The following is a 27,781-nucleotide window of genomic DNA, read 5'->3' on the forward strand; positions in this document are numbered from 1 at the left end:
GATAGCGGGGAACAAGGACTCCTATGCTGTCCCACACTAGGGAACCCTAGTCTATCATAATCTCAGGGTTGCTCCTGATGGTGGTGATGCCTGAGTCCCGTTACTGGCTATCCTCCTCACCAGAACTACTTCGATACCCCCTCCCACCAAGGAAGGAAGGGCAGGAGTGTGATGGAAAACAGGAAAACTGGTCTCCTCGAGATCAGTGATTGTTTTGTTGGTCTACCAGGCATTGCTCCCACCTGGCCAGAATCCTACTCAACACTGATGAGCGGCAATACCCCGAAACAGCTGTCTGTGGATGGATACCTGGCCTTGGTATTTCCCTTGTCATATCATTAAACTTGTCAAAGAGTTGTATATTGACTAAAAGGCCCACTTAATATGGTGGTTATGGTCGTCTCCTAAAAAGAGCCACTCCTTGGCTCGGTCCTTTCCGGAGGGATATCTGGCTATTTCCTGTGTCGAGACTCCTAACAGAGGCTCTATGGACCTTTTTGATTTAAAAAACAGATAAAGACAGACAAGGGAAAACCAAAACTCTGACACACTGCACACACAAAAGGAATAAACAAAGAGTGACTCAGGAGAAAAGCAAAAGCAGGAAAGTAACAACAAAAATTCAACAAGGGTTAACTCCACAACCACAGAAAGCAATAAGGATAACAACCACCCGATAGTCTGGATCACAACACCTAAGATAAACTATAGCTGGCATAGATGGAAAGATCTAGCCAGCATAAATCGGAGGAGAGCATATGTGATTGGCTTCCCTACAACATGTGACCAAAGGAGACTAACAAGCAGACTAGCACAGATTAACTCTTGCCTGCCTATGAATTATCACTCTGCATGTCGACGCCCGAGTCTGCCTGCATTGATCAGACAACAGAGAAGTTATTGAGCGGAGTGTCAGAATCTGTAGTGTGAACAGAACCTGACAACGCCATGACAGTTGGCAAAATTTGTAAAAAATCTGTGTGTGACACTATGAGAAATGTAGCATAGAAGTAATATGACAATCAGGCTACAAGTGCACTGGGACTGCTAATTTCAAGTGCATTGACATGCCCCTAATGCACCTTCAGGCTGATTTGCATTTGGCTTTAAGGCTAGATTTCTCATAGCTGCCAGCTAAAAGTGAAAAAGGTGTCCTTTTTTTGTTTATCAAGGAGCGTGCCGACATGATCCCTTTAAAAATCCATACAGAGTTTACCTGTAGCCAGTATTCACATGCTAATCATTCAAGTAGATTTTACCAAAAATTAAACAATGTAATAAAGGATCGTTCACAGATGATACAATCGGAGCAAAGTCTTAATCTGGTCATTACATAGCAGGCGGTTGAACAATCATTCGGCTGACCATTGTCTCTCCCGACTCCCCCAACACACAAATGCTCGGTCAGTGCACAAGGTTTGCAATCAACTTAAAGGAGAAGGAGAGTATTTTCTTATTTTAGCTCGTACCTGTCATTCTACACAAGACTTGTAGAAAAGCACAGTCTTGCTACCTTCATTCAATAACTCAAGGTAAAACTGTTTTTGTTGCAAACAGACATCTAAAATGTCTTGGAATTGTCCCACTTATTATGCTTTGTAATTTGTCATCCACTGCTTCTGAGTGGGAGGTTCTTGTACAACAGCTTTCTGCCAGCATTATAGGTACTAGAACTTTAGTTTCCCCTCCCACCATACAGTGCTACTTCTAAGTTCCAATGGCTTACTTGCCCTGATCTGAAAATAGAAAGGTAAGCAATTCCTGTATATAAATTGTAACCTGAAAGATAGAGATACAAAATCTAGCTCCATTTCCTGTAACTAGAAGGACCAGCCCCATTTTCTGTACAGAGACAAAGGCCGACCCCCCACTTCCTGTACAGAGACATAGAGACTGACTCCAACTTCCTGTAGAAAGATAGAGATTGACTCCCGCTTCCTATAGAGAGCGAAAGCGACCCACCCCCACTTCCTGCAGACAGAAAGAAACCCGCCCCCACTTCCTGCAGACAGAAAGAAACCCGCCCCCACTTCCTGCAGACAGAAAGAAACCCGCCCCCACTTCCTGCAGACAGAAAGAAACCCGCCCCCACTTCCTGAAGACAGAAAAAAAACCGCCCCCACTTCCTGTAGAAAGACCCGCCCCCACTTCCAGTGGAGGGAAAAAGACCCGCCCCCACTTCCAGTGGAGGGAAAAAGACCCGCCCCCACTTCCAGTGGAGGGAAAAAGACCCGCCCCCACTTCCAGTGGAGGGAAAAAGACCCGCCCCCACTTCCAGTGGAGGTAAAAAGACCCGCCCCCACTTCCAGTGGAGGTAAAAAGACCCGCCCCCACTTCCAGTGGAGGGAAAAAGACCCGCCCCCACTTCCAGTGGAGGGAAAAAGGCCCGCCCCCACTTCCTGTAGAATGAAACTCAACCCCACTTCCTGTAGAGACCCACCTGCACTTCCTTTAGACAGATTGAGATCTACCCTTACTTAGTGTACAAAGAAATAGACCCACCCCCACTTCCTGTAGAGAGAAAGAGACCCAGCAACCACTTCCTGTAGACAAATGTACCTGCACTTTCTGTAGACAGAAAGAAACTTACCCTTTCTATAGAGATAGTCCCACCCCCACTTCCTGTAGACAGAAACCCACTCCCACTTCCTGTAGAACAGGCTCACCCTCACTTCCTGTAGAATGAAAGAGACCCACCCCCACTTCCTGTAAAGAAAGAGACCCACCCCCACATCCTGTAAAAAGAGACCCACCCCCACTTCCTGTAAAAAGAGACCCACCCCCACTTCCTGTAAAAAGAGACCCACCCCCACTTCCTGTAAAAAGAGACCCACCCTTACTTTCTGTAAAAAGAGACCCACCCCCACTTCCTGTAAAAAGAGACCCACCCCCACTTCCTGTAAAAAGAGACCCACCCCCACTTCCTGTAAAAAGAGACCCACCCCCACTTCCTGTAAAAAGAGACCCACCCTTACTTTCTGTAAAAAGAGACCCACCCCCACTTCCTGTAAAAAGAGACCCACCCCCACTTCCTGTAGAAAAATACCCACCCTCAATTCTTGCAGTGAGAGACCCACTCCCACTTCGTGTAGAGAGAAAGAGACAAACCCCCATTTCCTGTAGAATGAAAGAGACTCAACCCCACTTCCTGTAGAAAAAGACCCAGACTCAATTCTTGTAGAGAGAGACCCACCCTCACTTTATGTAAAGAGAAAGAGACAAACCCCCATTTCCTGTAAAAAGAGACCCACTTTCAACTTCTGTAGACAGAAATAGACTCACTCTCAATTCTTGTAGCGGGAAAGAGAGCCACCCTTACTTCCTGTAGAGAGAGACACCACCATTTTTAGAGAAAGAGACCCATCTCCACTTCCTGTACAAAAACAAAGACCCGCCCCACTTCCTGTGCAAAAAAAAAAGACCCGCCCCACTTCCTGTACAAGAACAAAGACCCGCCCTACTTCCTGTACAGGGACAAAGACCCGGCCCACTTCCCGTACAGGGACAAAGACCCGCCCCACTTCCTGTACAGAAACAAAGACCCGCCCAATTTCTTGTACAGAAACAAAGACCAGCCCCACTTCACGTACAGGGACAAAGACCCGCCCCACTTCCTGTACAGGGACAAAGACTCGCTCCACTTACTGTGCAGAAACAAAGACGCGCCCCACTTCCTGTACAGGGACAAAGACTCGCTCCACTTCCTGTACAGAAACATAGACCCGCCCCACTTCCTGTACAGGGACAAAGACCCGCCTTACTTCCTGTATAGGGACAAAGACCCGTCCCACTTCCTGTCCACAGGCTATTTAATATAAGCAGCGCTTGCCTGGGCCTGTCCCGCCCACAGCTGTGATTTAGTCACAGGTATGGGAATGAAAAGCATCAGGTAAGTGCTGTTTTAAATAGTTCTGCTTTTAAATGTGTGAGGCCGCATGGCACCCTTCAGATAAAATAAAATATTAGTGTAGGACTGCCCCCTGAGATTTGCCGTGGAGTGGCAGGGTAGCTCAAAATATTGCAATGTTTTGCCAAAAATCTCCATTTATTAATAAGTACAGTTTAGAAATCATGCTGGCTCCCTCATTTTGAACTTCCTGTACAGGGACAAAGACCCGCTCCACTTCCTGTACAGGGACAAAGACCCGCCCCACTTCCTGTACAGAAACATAGACGCGCTCCACTTCCTGTACAGGGACAGAGACCCGTCCCACTTCCTGTACAGGGACAGAGACCCGTCCCACTTCCTGTACAGGGACAGAGACCCGTCCCACTTCCTGTACAGGGACAGAGACCCGTCCCACTTCCTGTACAGGGACAGAGACCCGTCCCACTTCCTGTACAGGGACAGAGACCCGTCCCACTTCCTGTACAGGGACAGAGACCCGTCCCACTTCCTGTACAGGGACAGAGACCCGTCCCACTTCCTGTACAGGGACAGAGACCCGTCCCACTTCCTGTACAGGGACAGAGACCCGTCCCACTTCCTGTACAGGGACAGAGACCCGTCCCACTTCCTGTACAGGGACAGAGACCCGTCCCACTTCCTGTACAGGGACAGAGACCCGTCCCACTTCCTGTACAGGGACAGAGACCCGTCCCACTTCCTGTACAGGGACAGAGACCCGTCCCACTTCCTGTACAGGGACAGAGACCCGTCCCACTACCTGTACAGGGACAGAGACCCGTCCCACTTCCTGTACAGGGACAGAGACCCGTCCCACTTCCTGTACAGGGACAGAGACCCGTCCCACTTCCTGTACAGGGACAAAGACTCGCCCCAATTCCTATACAGAGACAAAGACCAGCCCCAATTCCTATACAGGGACAAAGACCAGCCCCAATTCCTGTTATCCAGCTCTGTGCCTCTGCTGCCAAAGACTGACTGACAGTGAACAGTCGTTTATACAGTAATACTTTGGAGTGATTTTTAGGGGGCAAGACAACATATTTTATAAAATGAAGTGATTTGACAATTGCCTATTTATAGTATTATCTATCAGATGAGATCAAGATGTTTTTAAGTCCTGGGACCATTTAAGGCTATGTTCACACTCAGGTGGTTATTTCACACCATATTCTCATAAAAAAAAAAAAATCTGCGTGGAGCAGATCATAACTTGCAGCTTTGGATTTCTGATGTGATTTTTTTTATAAAACTGAGGCCAGAATTACTCATTTAAGTGTATGCACCTCCTAACCCTGCGCGGCTCAGTGTTTTGAATATTTGGGATATTTCCCTGTGAAGCATCTTCTTCTGTCCTTTCCAGTCCGTAGTGATAATGAATGCTCCCCGATCGCACGGTAAGCCTTGCTCCGCAGATTTAAGGCAGCGCTCAGATAAACAGGCGATATATCTTTAAATGGTGACATAGCGGCGGATGTAATTTGCTGTATTAGCACGGAGCATTTCTTGATACAGATCCCACATCTTGTAATCACATTTATTAGTGTCTCGTCTGCTGTCCAGCGTTGGAGGCCATGGCCGTCCTGCTGTGGATCTTGGGATGGAGCTGCGACTCTGTTGGTTACAAACCAAAGGACAAACGGGTCACCGGGGAATACGCCAGCTGTTAACTTGTCGCTGGTATCCAGAAGGGTCATCTTCAGTCTGAAGGAGCAGGCAATCTGCAGACTAATTACAAGTGCCTGCCGCACGCTGCCCGGGAGAAGACTGGTGACTTTCACAGAAAACAAAATCCTGGTAGAGATGCAAATGCTTCACAATCAGAGAGCGCTGGGCTCTGCCACCGAATATTCATTTGTTAGCAAAACAGAAGGGCGAGATTTTATTACCCGGGAGCAGCCGCCATGCGAAAACATTACAAATTTATAACCAAGCCATATGAACCTTCTATGGAGCGAACGACACAAACTAGCTCACTACTGAGCTGGGCTGAAAATATTAAAAAGGAACCAGTCAGGACGATTTTAAGTCTGAAACTAATGATACAGCTGTATAGGTCCTAGTAGAACAAGAAGAATGATACCAGTCTTGTAGTGATCCGATATGCCAGCGCTGAGAAATCGAGCTTTGGAGCCGCATGCAAATTATCCAGGAAGTGCATTGGTACCAACACTGTGCACTCCTGGGCTAATCTGCATCTTGTAAAATGGGTAAAATTACCAAGTGCTTGTGAAACAAGCAAGTTTGCAATTTACCCTCTTTTTTTAAAATTAAGAAAAAAAAAATCCTCTCCTTTCTCAAGCATGGAGGGATTTCTTATTCTATAGTTTACTGCTCATAGCCACCACTACAGTCTAGGAAGCTTATTTCCTAGGCAGGGTAGTGTATGCTTGCAAGAGTGTTACTTTAGAGCTTGTAAGTGCTGCTCTGGAGTTGGCTGTCTTGCTGGATTAAATGCAGCTTTAGTCCCCTCCATGCTCCTACAATGTTGCACCGACAGCGCTACAAGGGAGAGCGCAGAATAGGAGTCTGTGGACCGATATTCCAATCATTCAGGAGTGCACAGCACCACCACCACCACAAATTTTCCCTTGTATGCAGGAAAAACAAGAGAAACCCACTTAATGGCTCTTTTATATGGCCCAAATCAACTGTATGGGGTGAACAATTGTTAATACAATCGTTCGCTCCGCATACACTTTGTATATGGGCGGCACAGTGGCTCAGTGGTTAGCACTGCAGTCTTGTGGTGGCTCAGTGGTTAGCACCGCAGTCTTGCAGCGCTGGGGTCCTGGGTTCGAATCCCACTAAGGACAACATCTGCAAGGAGTTTGTATGTTCTCCCCGTGCTTGCGTGGGTTTCCTCCCACACTCCAAAGACATACAGATAGGGACTCTAGATTGTGAGCCCCAATGGGGACAGTGTTCCTGATGTATGTAAAGCTCTGCGGAATATGTTAGCGCTATATAAAAATAAAAGATTTATTTATTTTTTATTTATATGGTCAGTGGCACATCCCCGGTTTATACAGAGCGATGTCCTGCCGACAACTATGATAAATGATCCAATCAGCCAAAAAACGAGGGTCACTTTGTTTCCGTCTACACAGGTCAATGATTGAGAACGACCATTCTTTTAAATGCCTGTTTGGTTGATTAGCGCCAGGCGACAATTACTTGTAGTTCCAGTAGCACCAGTCTCCCAGTTTTCGACATCCCGTTCATAGAATCATAGAACATAAGCCTTCATTGTGAAATAGCCCCTCCGCCCTTAAAGAATTATAGCCATCACCAAGGTTGTATCCCCAAAAAGTAGTAGGTGTAATAATAATAATAATTAAAAATAATAATAATAATAATAATATTATTATTAGCAAATACCTCCAATTAGGAATGTAGTATACTTCTCCTGATAAAGCCATGTCTCTTACCTCATGGGCAGGGCATTGCAGCTCAGGTATCCATGGTTACCTCAACTCATATAGTGACAGTTAGTTGTTGTGGTTGTCACCATGGATACCTAAACTACAATGCCCTGCACATGAGGTAAGAGACCTAGCTAATCAGGAGAACTATACTACATTCCTAATTGGAGGTATTTTCTAATATTATTATTACACCTACTACATATTGGGATAGGATTTTGGAGATTGCAGTACCCCTTTAATGTTCTATACATGAAGCAGCAAGATCAGGATGACCAATGCAATAGGAGATTGCTTGGAATATGGAATGAAGTGGCAGTCTCTGGAATTGAGGGACAGCCAATATAAAAATAATGGAAAAAACTGTAAAGGGATGATGTTATCTATTTATAATGATCTGTGTGTCCGGTTATATCTCTGGTACAGGTATCTGTCATTTCAGGCCATTTCTAGTATGGAAGATCTCAGCAGCCGGACACCCAGTTATCAAAACTTCTGAGAAGGCAACATTATTTGTCAAAAAATTTACAAAAATGTGTTTTCCCTCTAAAAAAAATAAAAAAAAAATGCATAAATTCTGTTGGTCTTCTGGTGATTTGGCGAGGGGGACAAAAAACCAACTATCACGAACTTAAAAACCAATAAGAACAGAATTGTTTGAATATTTGTCATTTTTTTGTGCAATTTCTTAATTTATTTTCCTTTTTTAATTATTTTGTCTTAAACTATAGGCAGAACTGACTGAGAAATATATTCAAGAAAAGCTTTCTCTAAGTCTCAGAAGATCTGCCATGTCTCCCTCCTCCTCCCGGCTTCAGAGAGGTCTAGTGTGCATGACGGTAAATGCCGAGACTTCTCATCACGAGCACTGACCCTAAACCTAACGTTCTGAAGCAGTGACAATGGACACAGGGGCACGCGTCACCGCTGATGACGCTGGGCAATGAGCATTGAATAGAGGGCGGACTAGTCATGGAAGTAACGCCCAGAGGACTAGTGACTGGCCTCATTAGCATATTACAAAGGATCTTTAGAAACGCTCATTAGCATATCATAAAGGATCCTTAGAAACGCTCACTAGCATATCATAAAGGATCTTTAGAAACGCTCATTAGCATATCACAAAGGATCTTTAGAAACGCTCATTAGCATATCATAAAGGATCTTTAGAAACGCTCATTAGCATATCATAAAGGATCTTTAGAAACACTCATTGGCATATCATAAAGGATCTTTAGAAACGCTCATTAGCATATCATAAAGGATATTTAGAAGCGCTCATTAGCATATTATAAAGGATCTTTAGAAACGCTCATTAGCATATCATAAAGGATATTTAGAAGCACTCAGCATATTATAAAGGATCTTTAGAAACGCTCATTAGCATATCATAAAGGATCTTTAGAAAAGCTCATTAGCATATCATAAAGGATCTTTAGAAATACTTTTTCTAAAGATCTCTTTATCTATGCTACTAAACACAGGGACAGTTAGGTAGGAATTACAAATATGTACCCACCATTGATCTGATACCATTAGCTTAGGTCATTATTATCAAAAAGGGGGACAACCCCTTTAAATTAAAGATTTATTTCTGGTTTATGATCAGATCACGTTCCCTAGTGAAGGTATCTATTGTAATTACAAGGGTGAGTCAAAATTCTCCGCACTTAAAACGTTTGTTGATCGCACCGTCTTATAAGCGATTTTTCCTTATGAGGGCGCTGTCTCCCCAGTGACTGCAGTGAAGGGTTAAACATGCAACGGCAGGATTCAGTGGGGAAAATAAGTAATTGATCCTCTGCCAATTTTGCAAGTTTTTCCACATGCAAAGACTGGAGAGGTCTGTAATTTTTATCGTAGGTAACTTCAACTGTGACAGACAAAAAAAAAACTCCAGAAAAACAGATTGTATGATTATTAAATAATTAATTTGTATTTTAATTGATCACTGACCAACCAGCAAGAATTCTGACTCTCACAGACCTGCTATTTTTTCTTGAAGAAGCTCCTACTCTACCCTCAATACCTGTATTAATTGCACCTGTCTTAACTAGTTACCTGTATACAGACACCGGTCCACACACTCAATCACACTCCAACCTCTCCACCATGGCCAATACCAGAGAGCTGTCTAAGGACACCAGGGACAAACTTGTAGAGCTGCACAAGGCTGGGATGGACTACAGGACAATAGGCAAGCAGCTTGGTGGGAAGACAACAACTGTTGGCGCAATTATTAGAAAATGGAAGAACCACAAGAAGACAGTCAATCTTACTCTGTCTGGGGTTTCATGCAAGATCTCGCCTCGCGTGGTAAGGATGATTCTGAGAAAGGTGAGGAATCAGCTCAGAATTACACTGGAGTACCTCTGCTTCATGGCCTGAAGACAGCTGGGACAACAGATTACACAGGAGTTGCCAGCAGAGGAGCTTGATGATTTGCCCAAGTGCATCCAGTGCGGCAGAACCTTCATCAGACAACCATTAATGACCTCATTGATAGCAGCCGAGGCTGTAAGTGCCGGGATTTCAGCATGTGGCGCTTCTACTCCAGACTGAATAAAAAGGGATGTTTTGATAATTTTGCATCCATTTTTTCATCATTTGCAGATCAGTAACTTTTTTATCCATCTTCTTTTCTAATTCCATGATTTTTCCTTCCTAGGCTGGGACCACACGAGTGTATGGCATTCGATGCAAGTGCATCGGATGCGACTCTCGGCTCCCGCTCTGCTGTGAGTGTAAGTGCCCACGCTGTGTAGTTTTGATGCGTATTTTCAGAAATCTGCAGCAAAATCTGCATGTCCATTGTGAAGCCAGCAAAGTCTATGAGAATTTAGAAGTGCTGTGCCCACGTTGCTTATTTTTCCCTTGCGTATTTGGTGCAGAAAAAAAGAAATCTGCACCAAATACGCAAGGGAAAAACACTCAACGTGGGCACAGCACTTCTGAATTCTCAGACTTTGCTGGCTGCACAATGGACATGCAGATTTTTCTGCAGATTTCTGAAAATCTGCGTCAAAAGACGCAGCGTGGGCACTGAGCCTAAGCCGAGTGTCAGGCGAATGTGATCCGATTCTGTAACCAGATCACAGCTGTGGAGGAGAAGGAGAGATTAATCTTCCCATCTCCTCCATTGCCAGCAGATGCCTTTTTGGAATGTTTTCCTCGATTGTCTTTAAAGCACGAAATCTGCACTGTGTGGTCTTACATACATTTTTGTAATAAATAAAGCATTATTATTAATTTTGGTTGTCCACTTGGATATTACTAAATTATGGTTATAAAGGACTGTTGGTTATTTATAGGTTTAATCTGTCAATTACGGACCAGGGTTGATATTTGAAAATATCAAGCATCTGTGGATTATTAATATATTCAAGATGCAATTATCGCACTGCACTCCGGTGTCATCCAAGTGCAGTGCGATGTTTCACTTGCACCCATAAACTTGTATGGGTGTGAGTGAAATAAGATCGGATGATTCCAATCTGCAGCATGTTGCCACTGTTTTCTTGGTCCGAGAAAATAATGGCCCAATAGGGTAGTGGGTCGCCCCATGGGTTGGACCGTTTTACTCGCCGTGTGTCTTAGCTCTTAGGGGCACTTTAGACACTACGACATCGCAGGTGTGATGTCGATGGGGTCAAATCGAAAGTGACGCACATCCGGCGTCGCTGTCGACATCGTTGTGTGTAAAGAGTTTTTGATACGATTAACGAGCGCAAAAGCGTCGTAATCATATCATCGGTGCAGCGTCGGTCATTTCCATAATTTCGGAAGGACCGATGTTACGATGTTGTTCCTCGTTCCTGCGGCAGCACACATCGCTGTGTGAGAAGCCGCAGGAGCGAGGAACATCTCCTACCTGCGTCCCGGCCGTCAATGCGGAACGAAGGATGTGGGCGGGATGTTTACGTCCCGCTCATCTCCGCCCCTCCGCTTCTATTGGCCGCCTGCCGTCGCTATGACGCCGCACGACCCGCCCCCTTAATAAGGAGGCGGGTCGGCGGCCAGAGCAACGTCGCAGGGCAGGTGAGTGCATGTGAAGCTGCTATAGCGATAATGTTCGCTACGCCAGCAATCATTAGATATCGCAGCTGCGACGGGGGCGGGGACTATCGCGCTCGGCATCGCAGCATCGGATTGCGATGTCGTAGTGTGAAAAGTGCTCCTTAGTGTTGCAATTTCAATGCGTATAGAGAATACAGACAGAGCAATCGCTGTCACCCAATAGACTAATCTTCCTTACTTTACAGGACAGTGCCGTGAATATTGTATATGTACCGCCAGACCTGTGCCAAGTTTGATTCAGATATGTTGCCCAATGAATCAATGAAAAATGTAAATTACAAATCGGTCATTAATACCTTGAATGCAGCTACAGCCTATAATTAAAAGTATCTGCAGTACCAGTGCCGTGTGTGATGCCACCATACAGTAAACTCTATGAACCCGGCACTGCTGCTGTGACAAGACCTGAAACGTGCAACTCATGGAGGAAAACATATCAAGGCTTGAGAATGAAGGTAGAACTCGACAGCAATGTGAAAAATGAAATTATAGGAACAGGTCAGCGGTAATTATTACTGTTAAAAGAGGTGATTGGGGGGGTTGGGCAGATCGTTTTGGGTGGTGAACGCTTTTATTCAGGTTCCTTTTGTCTACGACTATATTTAGATGAATCACAGATCGGATTCCTTTTACGCACTTCCGCAATAATAAGGGGGCAAATACTTTTTTAGATGACTTGTGATGTGGCAAATTAGCTCTTCTAGGAGTAATTGCTAAAAGGACACCCTAGTAATATTGGATCTGGAATCCGACCCCCATTATCCCTACCGGACACCAAGATGGGGGGCCACTGCCTAGAATACGACCAAGCTCCTTAGGCTATGTTCACACACTGCGTTTATTTCACGCTGTGTTTTTTGCGTCAAAAACCGCACATAAACGCACCCGCGTAAAAAAAAAAAAAACGCGGCAAAAAATTCACACGTTTTTGTTGCGATTTGGTGCGTTTTTTGCTGCGTTTTTGCTCACTGCGTCTTTATGCGTTTTTTATCAGTGAACAAAAAAAAGGTCTGATGTCATTTCCTTCTTCAATATGTTCTTCATTCTCCAATAGTGCAGGAGAGCAGACAGCAGCTGCAGAACTACAAGGCTCAGCATGCTCCATCCAGGACTGTATGCTGGAGGGAGAGTCAGGGGGAGCAGACCTACAAGGCTCAGCATCCTCCATCCAATAGTGTATGCAGGAGAGCAGACAGCAGCTGCAGAACTACAAGGCTCAGCATCCTCCTTCCAGGACTGTATGCAGGATTTCTTTGCCCCCCCCCAAACAAAAGAAATGACGTGGGCTTCGCCATATTTTTGTATGCTAGCCGGGTACAGCAGGCAGGTACAGGCTGCCCCCAACCCCTAGCTGACTATTTGTACCCGGCTGGGAACCAAAAATATAGAGAAGCCCTTTTTTTTTTTTTTATTTCATGAATTTCATGAAATAATTAAAAAAAAAATGACGTGAGCTTCGCCTAATTTTTGTGTCCAGCCGGGTACAACTAGGCAGCTGGGGATTGGAATTCACAGTGCAGGGTGCCCATGCTTTCTGGGCACCCCCGCTGCGAATTGCAGTCCGCAGCCACCCCAGAAAATGGCGCTTTCATAGAAGCGCCATCTTCTGGCGCTGTATCCAACTCTTCCAGCTGCCCTGATGCCGGGTGGCTCACTGGGTAATAATGGGGTTAGGGCTAGCTGTATATTATCAGCTGGCCCTAAGCCCGAAATTCATGGTGTCATGCCAATATTAGGCATGGCCACCATGAATTTCTAGTAAAGATAAAAAAAAACCACAACACACAGAAAAATATTTTTATTAGAAATAAAACACAACACAATTAGTGACTCCATCTTTATTGAAATAAAGACCCCCCCCCTCCGCAGTAATCCTGGGTCAAGGGTCCCGCGCCGTCCAATCTGGATCCAATATCATCTGATCGGTTTGCTGGAAGGCAAAGCGATCAGATGATGTGTCAGGATCAAGTGCCTGACTCACATCACACATCAGCTGATTGTATAAACTACTGTTATACAATCAGATGATGCATCGGTGCAAAAAAAAAAAAAAATACTCATTTATGTGCTGATTACCGGCAGCTCCTGGAGCGGAGTTTGATCCCGTCCGATCGCTGCAGCAGCTGCCGGTAATCAGGAATGAAGTCTCCTGACGCATCCACTGATAGGTTTAAGCCGGCCGGGCGCTGGCGTCAGCCCGAGACTTACGATCAGCTGACGCATCAGGTGACTGTATCAGGTGATCCATCGCCAGGTCCTGCATCCTGCAGGCATATGTACCCGGGGAGACTGCACACACCTGGAGCGGCGGTACCGGGAGGAGGAGCTGGAAGCGGACATGGCACCGGGACCCTGCAGACAGATGAGTATAACTTTTTTTTTTTTTACTGTTCACTTTTGTTTTCGCAGCCGCTTCCACCTCCTGCCCGTACATGGCGCCGCACGGCAGCTGACATGCACAGGACTGGAGGTGGAAGCGGCGGTGACGGTACCGGGAGGATTCACGCTTCTGTATATACTGACAGAAGGAATCCTCTTCCTGTACACGTCACTTTACTACCCACCTCCTGCGTTTATAGCTGCGTTTTTGGTCTTAGAAACACACAAAAACGCACCTATTTGCGTTTCTCATTGCGTCTTTCAACATCCCATTGCACTCAATGGATGAAAAGCGCAGTGAAAAACGCGGGAATAATTGACATGCTGCGTTTTTGTGGCACCACAAAAACGCAGCTGAAAAAAAAACGCTGTGTGCAGACAGCAAAAATGAAAACTGGGGAAGCAAAGTCATGCAGTTTTCTGAGCAAAAACGCACCCGAAAACTGTGCAAAAACGCACCCGAAAAACGCACTGTGTGAACTTACCCTTACAGCTATTGTCGCCATGGAAACAATGGCCATGAAAAGATTTGTCCCCTTCCATCTATTAATTGGTGAAGGACCCAGTGAATTGAATTGTTAAAGCGCCCCTTTAAAAAGAACGTTTCAAGTTCAGTAGCAAAACATACGTGGAGTATGTCCTTGCACAATCTCCAATAAAACAGAAACTTTTCCTCATGTTATCACCCCTCTCATCATAGATTGTTACTGCTGTCTGGAGGAGGGCCTCCCTTAACCATCATTGACTGTTCATGTACTGTAAAGGGGGCTTTACACGCTAGCGATGTCGCTCGTGAAAGTACCCGCCCCCGTCATTTGTGCGTCACGGGCAAATCACTGCCTGTGGCGCACAATATCGCTAGTCCCCATCACACGGACCTACCTGCCTAATGACGTCGCTGTGGGTGGCGAACTGCCTCTTTTCTAAGGGGGCGGTTCGTGCGGCGTCACACGGCAGTCGTCCAATAGAAGCGCAGGGGCAGAGAGCAGCCGCAGGAAAGTGACGCCCACCTCATTTCCGGAGGACGCAGGTACGGTGCTGTTCGTCGTTCCTGGGGTGTCACACGTAGCGATGTGTGCTGCCTCAGGAACGACCAACAACCTGCATCCAGCACCAGCAACGATATTCGGGATGTGAACGACGTGTCAACGATCAACGATTAGGTGAGTATTTGTGATCGGTAGCGGTCGTTCGTACGTGTCACACACAACGACGTTGTTAACGGGGACGGATCTGCGTTACGAATTCCGTGACCCCAACGACATCTCGTTAGCGATGTTGTTGCGTGTAACAGGGCCTTAAGTCTTCCAGTGACCTCAAAACGAGGCAATACAGGTACTTTTCATCATGTTATCACCCGTCTCATCATAGACTGTTAACACTATCCCACCCCTAGAGGTCCTCCCTTAAAGCCGGAGACACACTTGTGAGGGACTCGCCCGAGTCTCGTATCAGTATCACCCGGAACAGCCTGCTGCTCTCCAGACTGGAGCATCTCAGATGCATAGAAACACATGCAGCCGACCTGTTCTTGTCAGCAGTGTGTGCGACCATGCCAGGTGATGAGAGTCACTCGCAAGTGTGACTTCGGTCTAACCATAAAGACAGGAACATTTCTTCATCATCACCCCCATTTTCCAATCAGACTGTTCATGTAAATCTTCCAGTGACCTTAGTGGAATGTGATACAGGAACTATTCTTCATGTTATTACCTCTCTCATCATGGACTGTTACTGCCATTCCACCCCTGGAGCGCCCCTCAACCATAAAGACAGGAACATTTCTTCATCATCACCCCTATTTCCAATCATTGACTGTTCATGTAAATCTCCTAGTGGACTCAATGCGAGGAGATACAGGAACTTTTCATCATGTTATCACCCCTCTCTTCATAGACTGTTACTGCTGCCCCACCCCTGGAGGGCTTCTCTTAACCATGAAGACAGGAACATTTCTTCATCATCACCCCCAATTCCAATCACAGAATTTTTGTTACGTCACCCCCGGAGTCCGCTCCATCGACTTCTACTCCGATCACCAGGCGACGCCGTGTTCCTGCCGTGGATAGTACTGGTGATGGGAGAGGAGTCGATGCCGGCGGCTCTGGTGGGCGCAGGCTCCGCTCATCCACTGGTCTGGGTTTCCTGGGGATCTGCAGTACCACTGGATGACTGTAGGTGGCGGGTGTCTCCCAGGTGAAGTACCATCATTCAGCTACAGCCAATGGGAAGACACCACACCCTTCTTATTTCCCCTCCTGTCTGCTGACCTATGCCAGAGATAGTTCTGATTTCCTGGCTCCTGTTACGTCCTATTCTGTTTAGTGATTCCTGTGTGCTGACTTCTGCGTGTTTCCTGACTACCCTCCTGCCTACTGTTTTTGTACCTTGCTGCCCGATCCAGATTTGACCTCTGCTATGTTTTCTGATTACGTCATTGTCTGCCGATTCTGTCCCTGTTCCGCAATTCCTGGTTTGACCCTGCCTGACTACTACGCTCATCGGACTGCAGCCTTCCACAGGTAGTGATCACCGGGGCCCTGTGTAATTCCAAATCCCTGTATAGGGGTTAAAGGATTTCAGGGTTCTGGGGGTCCTTCTTGGTGAGTGGCCTCCCTCTAGCCTCCCCATTACAGCCCATATGAGTCTGTGGATCCAGGCAGGCGTTACAATTTTCATGTAAATGTTCCATGTTCAAAGCGAAGTGATACAGAAACTTTTCATCATGCTATCCCCCCACCCTCGTTATGGACCATTACTGCCTTTCCACCCCTGGAGGGCCCCTCTTAACCATAAAGACAGGAACATTTCTTCATCCTCACCCCTATTTCCAATCATTGACTGTTCATGTAAATCTCCTAGTGGACTCAATGCGAGGTGATACAGGAACTTTTCATCATGTTATCACCCCTCTCATCATGGACTGTTACTGCTGCCCCACCCCTGGAGGGCTTCTCTTAACCATAAAGCCAGGAACATTTCTTCATCACCCCTATTTCCAACCATTGACTGTTCATGTAAATCTCCTAGTGGACTCAATGCGAAGTGATACAGGAACTTTTCATCATGCTATCCCCCCCCCCCCCTCATTATGGACCATTACTGCCTTCCACCCCTGGAGGGCTTCTCTTAACCATAAAGACAGGAGCATTTCTTCATCATCACCCCCATTTCCAATCACAGAATTTTCAAGGAAATGTTCCATGTTCAAAGCGAGGTGATACAGGAACTTTTCATCATGCTATCACCCCCCTCATTATGGACCATTACTGCCTTTCCACCCTTGGAGGGCTTCCCTTAGCCACAAAGACAGGAACATTTCTTCATCAGCCCCTCGATTTCCAATCATAGATTGTTCACGTAAATCTCCCAGTGACCTCAAAACGAGGAGATACAGGAACTTTTCATCATGTTATCACCCCTCTCATCATGGACTTACTGCCGTCCCACCCCTGGAGGGCCTACCTTTAGCAAAAAAAAGATAACCCTTTTATTACCCCTATTTCCAATCGTAGACTATTCAAGTAAATCTTCCAGTAACCTCAAAACAGGAACCTTTCTTCAGGTTATCATCACTTTAACTTATAAAGGGAATTATGAGCGCTCAGATGATTGAGAGATAGCAGCTCCACATCCAATCACCAACTGCACCATATTCTGTTAAAATAAATGAAGATATGTTTAGGTCACGTCAACCTAGGGATGTATTCAGAAATCCGAGTACTGTCCGATCTTTTATCAGACAGGACTCACACACATAGTCACTTACACATCCATGATAATCACGGATCTAAAAAGAAAAAAATCCGAACATGTCTGAAACTGAAATGTTGAGCATTCGAATAGGACGTACTCAGTGGGTTTGTGTGTTTTGGGTTTTTTTGGTAGTTTTGTGCTTTAGTTACTGCTTGGGTGAGACTTTTCACCACACGTATGAAAGATTACACGCATTTTTAGATGTGCAGGAGTGCATAATATTGAGTATCACTTAAACAATATGTGATGCGTCCACTTTTAGAAAATATATTGGTATGGGGGGGTAGGATAAGATTTACTTAATGGGGATTTACACGCTGCGACATCACTACCAATATATCGTCGGGGTCACGTCGTTAGTGACGCACATCCGGCGCCGGTAGCGACATCGCAGCATGTGACACCAAGGAGCGACGATCAATGATCGCAAAATCGTCCAAAAACGATGATCGTTGACACATCGCTCCTTTCCTTAATATCGCTGCTGCTGCAGGTACAATGTTGTTCGTCGTTCCTGCGGCAGCACACATCGCTATATGTGACACCGCAGGAGCGACGCACATCTCCTTACCTGCGTCCACCGGCAATGAGGAAGGAAGGAGGTGGGCGGGATCTTCCGCCCGCTCATCTCCGCCCCTCCGCTTCTATTGGATGGCTGCCGCGTGACGTCGCTGTGACGCCGCACGAACCGCTCCCTTAGAAATGAGGCGGTTTGCCGGCCAGAGCGACGTCACAGGGAAGTTAAGTCCGTGTGACGGGTATAAACGATGTTGTGCAGCACGGGCAGCGAATTGCCCGTGTCACACAACCGACAGGGGCGGGTACGCTCGCTAGCGAGATCGCGTGTAAAGTGCCCTTTACTCTTTTTGCTGTATTTATGTTTGTGAAAAGGATGAAATATATCGTGGCAGGAAAAGGGTTAAAAGGTGCACAGTCACTCAAAGCACCACAACAGTGTTTAAATATTTTTCAGAGCTGGAGTGGTGCTTTAAATTCAAGCCCCCTACCCCCTGTCTTATACTACTCTTTCGGCACTTTCATTCTCTTTAAGCATCGCATCCGGTGCCATCTCGTGCTTGTATCTTCCAACTGCCTTCCAGTCAGAAGTTACGGCAAAAGCACTCAATGCAAGTCTATGAGAGCCAGAACGAGGCTCTCATAGACTTGCACGGAGTTGTGACCTCCGGTTGCTCCATTAAATACTACAGCTGTTAGCAGGTTACAAATTGCCGGAGATCGGCGGCAGTAATAGAAGATGAAGACACTAGAAGGCGAGTATAGGAAAGGTGGTAGGGGACTTCAATTTAAAGCACCACTCCAGTGATAAAATTAAAAAGAATAAAAAACTGGAGTGCTGCTTTAAGAAAAGCACAGAGATCCAAGTTTTCTGCTTTAAAGGGAATCTGTCACCAGGTTTCTGCCACCTAATCTGAAAGCAGCATAAAGTAGACACAGAGACCCCGATTCCAGTGATGTGTCACTTACTAGGCTGCTTGGTGTAGTTTTGATAAAATCACAGTTTAATCACCAGTAGATCATCATTACAGGACTACTTGGCGTGCGGTCAGGTAGTCCAGGACATTTATGAGCTCTGTATGACTGTTAGATCTGTATCAGAGAAAATATTGAATTGATCAAAATGACAGCAAACCGTTCAGTAAGTGACACATGCGGCTAGATCGCAACTTTTGCAACTGGAACAGCGGGATCATCACAGCATAATGCAGGTAAATGGAATTGTGCCCCCATGGGTATTGTAATTGACAAGCAAGTCAGAACCAGTGTTTTTTTGCAACTTGCTAGTCCGGGTAGCATTATGCGGTGTTGCAGAAACTGAATTGATCGATCTTTAGCCGTACAATCTGTATCGGGGTTAAATTTGCCATCTAATCCCAGCCTAATAGCCGATTGGCGCCTACACTCCTCTTCCAATGTTATCTGGCCTCTCTATATGACCTGTTAGATTATTTCTCTGCAATTCTCAGTAAAAACGAAGAAAACAAAAAGTTTAACCCTTCTATCTCCTTCAATCGTCAGGTTACTTGACATTTACGCCTTATTTAGACCTATCCGGGAGCTTCCGACAACACATTTCACACTCCCCGGTTCCCGTGCAGCTGGATACCGTCCACATTCAAGTAATAAATACGAGAACATATGTGATTTTTTTTTCCTTTTTTTTATAAATGTGCCCTTTGACTGTCAGTTTCTCCCAAACAGGTGTTGCCTAAATGATTATAAATTGGCCCCTAGATACACCTCTTCAACTGAGCCGTACAGGACTGGTGATAATATAATTAGGCCTGAAAACATCAGGCTGGTGAGTGCTTCCCATCTGTTTGGCAATAATGTTTAGTTAACAACAGTCTTTAAGAGAAGAACCTTCAACTTGCCGCTCTCTGACACACGCTGTGTATAGCCGGGTGGTTAACTGTTGCTTGGCTGGAGAAAAAAAAAATGCAAAAATTTAAAAAGGTGCGTTGTATCTTGTAACCAATCCCCCCTAGCTGGAATCAAGGCCATTTTCTTCCCCTGTTGCAAGGCTCCTGCCAGATTCTAGACAAGCTCCGCTCATATACTTCTGTGACGCCCTGGCCTATCAGGTCGTCACAGGGTATTGTGCAATCTGCCCTTCTGTGCAATATCCGCCTCCTCCTTGGTTACGGATCCTAACTATGGTGTTGCCATCATCAGCTAATCAAAATCCTAAGAACACTCTGCACCACACCCACCAGACACACCAGTGGACGGCCTGAGTAGAATAGGGTCGCCCACATGGGGGATTGGTTAAGGGGAGGTCAGGAGTGTCAGGAGTCAGTCAGAGAAAGGGAGAGAAGTGTTGGAAGTGAAGGAGAGGAGGAGGTCAGGAGCCGGGCTCTTTGGAAGTAACTAGGTGGCAGACGGTGGTCTGGGCCTAGTAGGAGCTGGACCTCCGGTCACAGGGGGTCGTGAGAAGGGGCACGAAACTGTCAAGGAGGACAGATGGTGGCCTTGTACCATCACCGGGCTGGGATCAGGGCACGACGGGGTACATGGACACTAGGTCAGAGAGTAGCTTCAGGCAACCTGACAATTTAACGACTAGGATGGAGCCTTCAAGATCCGCTCTCCACCCACTCCAGAATCAGGGTACTAGCGCAACGAGGGGGATAGGACTTTCCACAAAAACGGTCCAGAAAATCCCAAGCGTGAACTCTGAGAGCAAGCTCCCTCAGTTAGCCATACTGGGGTGCGGGACCCGACTAGTTTCATGCTACCGGGGCCAACCAAGAAGTGAACTAAGTGCCACGGAAAAGGTCACAGATCAACAGGCAACACCAGTGGGGACGGGACCCAAAACGTGCTCCCCCTCCCACGTTGTCGGTGTCCGCTTTATGGACTGAGTACGGAAGTGACCCTTTCACCCCTAACGGCACTCCCCAACGCCATCACCGAGTCCCGGGGCATCTCCCCTACCTGTGGAGGGGTTAAACACCTGGCTGCCCACTCCATTGCCACTGGGTACTCCCAGCTGCAACGGTTGTACGCCAACTTACCACACACCTGGGTGGCATCACGAACTGTAAATACACCATCCGCTGTAAATACCCCCGTTTGAGTGGCTGCACGACCCCCGGGTCCGGAGACCACTCGAGCCACCGCGGATCCAGATCCGAGCAGCCCGGCTGCTGGCACAGGGGCGGCACAATTCCTTACCCTCTATTAACTCCGGCTGCTTCTTGTGGTTGTCACATTGTACATCCAGTCCAATCTGTGGACAGCACGCGTATAAAGAAGGAGAAGCCGAGCAGAATGGTATAAAAGGATTCTATATATCGTATATTATTCATTGAAATCCCTGCGGGTTGTATCCAGAGGAGTCCAGTAGGCGGCCCTACCAGGGATTGACAGCCATTTCTGCATGTAAAATGATAAAGGAAAAACTGTCAATCACTAAATAGGACCGCCCACTGGACTCAATGGATACAAACACCAAGGATTTCAATGACCCTTTACAATATGACAGGTTCACTTTAAAAATCTTGTTCAGACATTGGACCCAATTCATCAAAGCTTTGATGCCACAATTCTGGTGTAAAGGCTTGAAAAGATGCAAACATTTGGTGCAGCACGGAGTTGTGCCAAAATGTTGCGACTTATTCGCAAAAGTTTCTCTCAGCTCCACTGAAATGGGCAGAACTAGGGCGGGATGATGGCTCAGACTAGCTATGCTGCTCCAAAAATATCACTTAGTCCCTGAATGAGGAGCGTCTGACTTCACCATGCTCTCATCAAGAAATCGACAGTCTTCATGAATCAAGGCCATTGTGTTTTAAATAAATTATTTCTAGTGATGAGCGGGCACTACCATGCTCGGGTGCTCTGTACTTGTAACTAGTGATGAGCAGGCACTACCATGCTCGGGTGCTCTGTACTTGTAACTAGTGATGAGCAGGCACTACCATGCTCGGGTGCTCTGTACTCGTAACTAGTGATGAGCGGGCACTACCATGCTCGGGTGCTCTGTACTTGTAACTAGTGATGAGCAGGCACTACCATGCTCGGGTGCTCTGTACTCGTAACTAGTGATGAGCGGGCACTACCATGCTCGGGTGCTCTGTACTCGTAACTAGTGATGAGCGGGCACTACCATGCTCGGGTGCTCTGTACTCGTAACTAGTGATGAGTGGGCACTACCATGCTCGGGTGCTACATACTGGTAACTAGTGATGAGTGAGCACTACTATGCACGGGTGCTCTGTACTGATAACTAGTGATGAGTGAGCACTACCATGCTCGGGTGCTCTGTACTCGTACCTAGTGATGAGCGGGCACTACCATGCTCGGGTGCTCTGTACTCGTAACTAGTGATGAGTGGGCACTACCATGCTCGGGTGCTACATACTGGTAACTAGTGATGAGTGAGCACTACTATGCTCGGGTGCTCTGTACTGATAACTAGTGATGAGCAGGCACTACCATGCTCGGGTGCTCAGTACTCGTAACTAGTGATGAGCGGGCACTACCATGCTCGGGTGCTCTGTACTTGTAACTAGTGATGAGCGGGCACTACCATGCTCGGGTGCTCAGTACTCGTAACTAGTGATGAGCGGGCACTACCATGCTCAGGTGCTCTGTACTCATAACTAGTGATGAGCGGGCACTACCATGCTCGGGTGCTACATACTGGTAACTAGTGATGAGTGAGCACTACTATGCACGGGTGCTCTGTACTGATAACTAGTGATGAGTGAGCACTACCATGCTCGGGTGCTCTGTACTCGTACCTAGTGATGAGCGGGCACTACCATGCTCGGGTGCTCTGTACTTGTAACTAGTGATGAGCGGGCACTACCATGCTCGGGTGCTCAGTACTCGTAACTAGTGATGAGCGGGCACTACCATGCTCAGGTGCTCTGTACTCGTAACTAGTGATGAGCGGGCACTACCATGCTCGGGTGCTACATACTGGTAACTAGTGATGAGTGAGCACTACTATGCTCGGGTGCTCTGTACTGATAACTAGTGATGAGCGGGCACTACCATGCTCGATCATCACTAGTTACAAGTACCGAGCACCCGAGCATGGTAGTGCTCACTCATCACTAGATACGAGTACAGCGCACCCGAGCATGGTAGTGCCTGCTCATCACTAGTTACGAGTATAGAGCACCCGAGCATGGTAGTGCCTCCTCATCACTAGTTACGAGTACAGAGCACCCGAGCATGGTAGTGCTCACTCATCACTAGTTACGAGTACTGAGCACCTGAGCATGGTAGTGCCTGCTCATCACTAGTTACGAGTATAGAGCACCCGAGCATGGTAGTGCCCGCTCATCACTAATTATTTCCTAAGGGATGGTCACATGGCTTCCAATAACGGTCTAAATGGTGCCTGACTCAGACTGTAAGGACATGCTGAGGAATGTACAGGTGTGATGAGATATGCAAACTGAAAGTCAGACAGTACATCTATTCCCTCACTGGTACGGTGGGTAATAAAGAAAAGTCCCTGCACTCCTCACCCCTCCCCTTTGGGGACAATGGAGGCTGTACATGGGTAAGATAACAGAAACAGACCAATTTCAGCAATACTACGGTGTGCCCTATATACGTTGATGAGCAAAAGGGTAACAATGTTTTGATCTTTTGACTTTCAGGCTCCATATATCACCATCCACTACAGCTTTGAGCGTGAGACGACCTTCATTTTATAGACAATCATCTTGGCTATCTCATACATAAATGTAAATTGTAGCTATTTAGTATATGATCAGTTATGCAGATTCTTGTCATATTACTGCATTGTTACTGTTTTGCTCCTAAAAAAAAAAAAAAAAAAAATTAATTTCAATTATTTTGTTAGTATTTTGTAAATCCAAATTTGGCTTTCAGCATTGCCTGAATCCTCCTGAGCTCTCGATCAGAGTCAAGCATGTCTCCACCGAAATCTGACCCCAGGTCTCTTCTACACGTTCCCAATGTTGGTGTATACTGGTCGCTCACTTGGGAATGTATACAGATTTTTCTTCATCTCTAACCACCAGTGTTGGATTGGGTCGAGGTCTGGGGACTGTGGGGACAATAAAGCTCCTCTACTTCATGGTCATTGACCCATTTCTTCTCTAATCTTGGTGTATACTTCAGGTCATTGTCCTACTGGAACACGGTCGTATTTTTCATAGCCATAGTACTCGAGTGTATGAAGTAACTCGTCTTGTAGGATACTCACATATAGCTCAGCATTGAGACGTCTACTGTCTTTGATCTCATCGCTCCCAAACACTCATTTCCAATCTTCTATCAACTTTTCGTACTTCTTTGCAAACTCGAGTAGATGTTTCTTATGACAATATTGAAGTTGAGGCTTCTTCACCTTTTTTCGGGCCATCATTCCAGACTTGTGTAACGCGCGCTGCTTGGTGTTGCATGGATGCCTGTGATCTCACTATTATGGAGCACACGAGCCGCCTCCACTGTCGGGTTTGTCGCTTCAGAACTGATAGACCTTGTGAGGAGACGACTTGTTGACTCCGATATTTTGACTGGACGTCACCTCTTGGCTTTTGAATGGATGGACAGACTTCATTTTATATCCTTCCATCTGTCATAGCCTCATGGTGCAGTTTGGCAGTTTTCTTGGCTGAGAGACCGCTGTCGATGAGCTGGATGACGCTGTTTCGCTTTCCTTGGGAAATCTTCTTCATGGCTGTCCCTCAATTTGAACCAGTGACCTTTCACTTGAGAATCAGCCTAATAACACACTGAGCTATTAGGAAATGTGAGAACAGGTTGTAATTTATAGTATACAGGAAGAAAAGGATTTTTCCACCACCAGGAGCAAAACAGTAACAATGCAGTGACCTGACAAGATTCTGCATAATTAATCATATGCTAAATAGCTGAAAGTCAGATTTATGTATGAGATAACCAAGATGATTGTCTATAAAATGAAGGTCGTCTCATGCTCAAAGCTGTAGTGGATGGTGAGATATGGAGACTAAAAGTCAAAGGTTCAAAACATTGTTACCCTTTTGCTCATCGGTGTAAACTAAAATTGTGTGTTCTCAAAGCTAAAACGTAAGTCGCACATACATGAAAACATGTTTCCAATTGTGAGAAGCAATACTGGGCGATTTTCTTTTTTTTTTTTTTTCTCTACGGCTATATCCCTTTAGGAAAAGCAGTTTGCACTTCTCTCCAAAAAAACCCTCCGCTTAGAAATGTACTTTAACTTTCAGATTTTATATTTCCATGAGGATTATAATCAGTTGTTAAGTGCAAACTAACTTAATTTCCTCAATTTGTAATCCCTTTAAAACGACCTTGGATGTACTGGTACGGTATAGGTTGTGTCCCTGCCTTTGATGCGGGCTCACATGCCGAGCCTGCATCTTTCCCTGCACATGTAAGCTGATCTGATCAGCCGTCATTGTGCCTCTAACAGCTGCGAGTGGACTGGAATACCACCACTGGCAGTTAACCAGGTAAATCCCGCTGCCAATCTCTGATATCAGGATTTAAAAGCCGCCGGCGGGGAGGACGTCATTCCTCGCTCCAATTGGTGACCTCGTGAAATGATCGTGGGGTGCCAATGGGTTGTCACTATAGCCGGAGGATAGCTGATGACCCGTCACTGTCATGACATATTTCCTGTAAACGCCAGCTAAGCGCCGCCATTCACAGGAGATCAGCATTTCTTCTGTACAGAGCGGTGCAGATGCCCTGCTGTGTACAGCACAAGCAATTCATAACGGGACTAGTAAACACAATAAAAAGTGAGGAAAAAAAAGTTTTTAAAAATAAGAAGAAATTTAAAAAAAAAAAAACAAAAAGAAAAAAAAAAAAACACAAAAGTTCAAATCCACCCCTTTTGCCCCATTGGAAAAAAAACCTAAAATAATAATAATAATTTAAAAAAAATATAAAAATAATATAAAAAAAATACACATTTGTTTTAGCTATGTTCAGAAATGTACGATTTATCAAAAAAATAAAATAAATTACTCCAATTGGTAAACAGCGCAAAAAAGGGAAAAGAAAAAAAAAAGAAAAACCCCAGAATTGCATTTTTGGGCTGCCACAACCTTTCAATATAATGTAACAAAAGGCGATCAAAACATCGCATCTACCCAAAAATGGTATCCAGAAAAACGCCAGCTCAGGACACAAAAAATAAGCAGTCACCGAGCACCAGATCCCAAAAAATGAAAATGTGACGGGTCTCAGAAAATAGCGATGAAAGCAAAATTATTATTTCTTTATTTACCGTTTTTTTGTTGTTTTTTTTTTTTTTTTACAAACTTTTGAAGTTATTTTACTAATTAAAAAGAAAACTATACATGTTTGGTATCTATGAACTCGCACTGACTTGGGGAATCATATTGACAGGTCAGTTTAACTATATAGAGAACATGGTAAATAAAACCTCCAAAAAATAATTGTGGAATTGCATTTTTGTTTTATATTTTTTTTGGGGGGGGCGAGGGGGGGGGGGAATTTCACGGCACTTGGAATTGTTTGCTTTCAAAAGTGCAAGTCATCTTGCAAAAGAACAATCCCTCATACGGCAATATTGATGGAAAAAACTAAAAGTTATGGCTCTTGGAAGAGGAGAAAGAAAAACAAAAAATGAAAAAAAAAAAAAAAAAAAAAAAAATAAAAAATGGAGAAATCGCCTTGTGGTGAAGGAGTTAAATCGATACGACCGTGTACAAAGTCCTCCTGAAAGTGATCAGCAATCCAGCTTTAGAGATGGGGAGACGCTGGTTCACACCATCTGGAGACGTCCGCATTTAACATGCATCACTCTTAGTGCAAGTCGTTTCTTAATGAACAATTCTGCGGCTGTGTATTAATATGATGGCTCCATTCTCCGCACATCGCACCCGGCCAAGTAGCTCTTTCCTTTTTTTTCTTTTTTTTTATGCCGTCCTGACACGAGTCCAATTTCTAATGAAGCTGTCGACATAAAGGACAGAGGGAGAGCGCCGATAACCCCTCGGATAGGATCTGTTCCCTGCCAGCGAAGAGCGCAGCAATATTCGGAGAAAGGACCCAATAACGACAGCTCATTGGTTTGTTCAACAATCTAGAAAGACAAAAATCTAATTTTGCTCTAATTTGGCCCCATTGTCCTCCCAGTGAAAGGCTCTTATTACCGCGATCTTGTGTTTTGTGATAAAACATACTCGGGGATAACAAATAACGATTAGGAAATAATTACTTTTGATAGAACACCTTCTCCGTGAATACAATTAATAGATTCCTCTTCTCCCCGATGAGGCTTTTTTTTTTTTTCTCGATTCTCTCGTTGTTGAGAGAGACACATATTTGCATAGAGCACAATAGGAGACGGCGCTGCGATGGGAGGCTATAGTATAGCGCAGAATGGCTGCCGCTATAACCTGCTTCTTATGAGATTGTCTCATCTGCCGTATAGTACCCTCCACACAATGGCCTGAATGGGAGCTCCGCCGCCACAATGAGCCGGGAAAACAGGCACAAGAGGCTTTTCACTCGCTCAATAGATATTATTAAAGATGGTGTTGTTTTATTTCACTCTGACTATTGTTACATTGTACTCTCCAAGTGTGCGCGTATGTGTATATACACTATATACAAACTGTGCGGGATCAATTCTACACATTTATACATATATGTTTATGTATATATTTATATGTTTATGTGCATACACACATTCATACAAACATGCATTTTATTTATGATATACACATGCATATATACGTATACGCCC

At 45.5% G+C, this 27,781-nt stretch overlaps 1 protein-coding gene across 1 annotated transcript in view; it reads right to left on the reverse strand.

The window, feature by feature from the left end:
* Positions 1-27,781, reverse strand: part of RPS6KC1 (ribosomal protein S6 kinase C1) — a 204,936-nt gene that overhangs the window by 59,526 nt on the left and 117,629 nt on the right. The window lies entirely within an intron of this gene.

Source organism: Anomaloglossus baeobatrachus, chromosome 3 (genome assembly GCF_048569485.1).
Source record: "Anomaloglossus baeobatrachus isolate aAnoBae1 chromosome 3, aAnoBae1.hap1, whole genome shotgun sequence".
Classification (NCBI taxonomy): Eukaryota; Metazoa; Chordata; class Amphibia; order Anura; family Aromobatidae; genus Anomaloglossus; species Anomaloglossus baeobatrachus.